A 2,560-nucleotide genomic window follows, 5' to 3' on the forward strand; every position below is an offset into this window, starting at 1 on the left:
CCTAGGCAGATATAATAATTGAATATTTAAAGTTAATTTGGGTGGTGTAATTTGTATAAATGGATACAAAATAAGTCTTTAATTGCAAAAACGGGTGGTTAATAATTATTGAGTGCATGGTTAGATTTCTGTGTTTTAATTTTGTCTTTGAGTTTATTTATTTTAATAAATATTATATTTCTAATATTTTTATATTCAAAGATGTAACCATTATATATAAAAGTGATATTGAGTTATTATATATATATATATATATATATATATATATATATATTATTTAAGGATGTTGTCATATGTAATTTAAAAACTAATTATTTTTAGTGGGATTTTTTTGAAGTATTTTCTGGTAGGTTTTTCTGGTCTAATTTCTTTAAAATCTGGCAAGAATTTATTGAAGTCACAAGTTTGATGGGTAACTCCTACACGAATCGAAGTGCCTTGGGAGTTTTTCAGGGCACTAAATCCATATATACAGTCAAAAAACAAGTTTAAATAACACAAATCAAAACTTCACCTTAATTTTTTCCACAGGATTCTAACACCAGAAAATCCAAAAAATCACACTAAAAACAACTCCATAAAAAAACAATATATATATATATATATATATATATATATATATATATATATATATATATATATATATATATATATATATATATATATATATATATCTATATATATATATATAGATATATAAATATAATTATTAAGAAATTCTTAATTGTGAATATGAATAAGAAATTCCTAGCTATAGGATATGAATAGGAGTTCTGAAAAAAAAAATGTGCTAAGAAGTTGTGAGGCAGGGAGGGGATTTTGATAGCAAGTTGTTCATTAAATATAACCAATTTTTTATTATGGTCCATCCATTAATTATTGAAAAGAAGAGTTAGATTTTTATGTTGTCATTGGAGTTTGAGGATTGATTATCCTTAATCTATATATTTTTTTTATTTTAATACTGATAAAAAATGCAGAAGACAGAAGTTTGGACAAACACACGGGAGCTCACAGGTGCAGATCACCAGGAGCTCCCTCCAGCAAATGCATTCGCTTCACTTATTCATTAATCATCAGGAATTAAATAGATACATAGGCAAAAACAGATTCCTAATTAATAGGAACTGAATGTCAAATAAAGAGCAAATCATAACTAAGTAACCCATTCTCCATTAATTTCTAACATCCCCCCTTAATGGAGAAAGGGATTTTTAAACACACCTAAAATGTCCCTAAACAAATCAAACTTCAGTCTTCCTAGTGGCTTAGTGAATTGTGGTTCCTGTGGGATTTGCATCAGCAGAAGTCTGGTCAGTTTGACAACCACTGACCAAAATTCCCATATCTGGAAGCCCTCTGTTGCCGGATCCAGCATAGACTTCTTGGGTACTTGAAACTTTCTCCTGCAATGCTGGTTTTACATACTCAGAACCCTCATCACTTCCATCCAACTTTTGCTTCAGAAATTGCTGAGCCAAATTTCCAATGGCCCCAAGGAGGCCACCATCATTATCACCAGATTGTAGTTTGGTCAGAAGAACCTTAACAAACTTCTTCACCTTGGGGCTTGCATCATCTCCAAATATGTCAAAAAGAGCTGGCCTAATTTTCCCAACATCAATGTCATGTCGACCAGTTTTCTCATTTAGAATTTCTATCAAGGTAGACAGAGGAAGAGAGCAGTTTTTAGCATGTCCTCTCCCGCGGTATTCTATCTCTTGTGTTTCTCCTTCATCAAATTCATGTCTATCCTTGTGTTCATGATGGGAAGGTAAATGAATACCTCGAGACTCAAAGGCATCATGGACATTCTCAGATAAAAGGTCTCTGAAGCCAAATCTACTGTGTTTCTTCTGCTCAGGCTGCTCATCCCCATCTTTGGTACTCTCTCCAATTTGCTCCTTTGCCCTCTCAATCACACCCCCACTATGACAGGAGTCTGAAACTATCATGCACAAAAAGTCCCTTGGGAACTTATCAATAAAATCGCGAAAGTCATCATCTGTTATGATATTCATGTCACAGGGCACAATGCATTCGTCATAGCCGGTATCATCTTGGTCCCCTGTTTCAGTAGGCAGGCGAGTGCCATGGCCACTGTAGTGAAAGAAGATTATGTCTCCTGGCCGAGCGCCCTCGACCAGTGTTTTCCAGGCCCTCTTGATGTTGACTCCCGTGGGCTGAGGGTAGCTGTCATCGGTGTCTATGAGTACTCTTATGTTCTCCTCCTCGAACCCGTAGCGCTCCAAGAGACATTTGTACATTCTGTTCACATCGTTCATGCACCCCTTCAGCTCCGCCAAGCTACTTCGACGGACTACACCCAACGCTATTTTCATTTTAGTTGTCCAGTCAAGTGGAGTTCTCCCAGGACCACGATGCCATAGATTTTCATTGTATTGGAGCCCTCCTGCCGGGGCATTCTTTCCTGAATTTGGCAGATCTCCTAAGATCCATTGTTCCAGGAAACACTACTCATCTGGAAAAGAGCCCGCAGAGCGGCCTGCATCTTTTATACACAGATTTTCTTTAGCAATAGAATACTCAGACAACCCAA

The 2,560-nt window shown here is 35.8% G+C and overlaps 1 pseudogene; it reads right to left on the minus strand.

The window, feature by feature from the left end:
- Positions 1–1,240: 1,240 nt before the first annotated feature.
- Positions 1,241–2,297, minus strand: LOC149198782 (metacaspase-4 pseudogene; annotated as a pseudogene).
- Between the last annotated feature and the right edge of the window lie 263 nt (positions 2,298–2,560).

This window comes from Pinus tabuliformis, chromosome 2_1 (genome assembly GCF_031772625.1).
Source record: "Pinus tabuliformis cultivar Carrire ecotype Pingquan chromosome 2_1, CPIR1, whole genome shotgun sequence".
Classification (NCBI taxonomy): Eukaryota; Viridiplantae; Streptophyta; class Pinopsida; order Pinales; family Pinaceae; genus Pinus; species Pinus tabuliformis.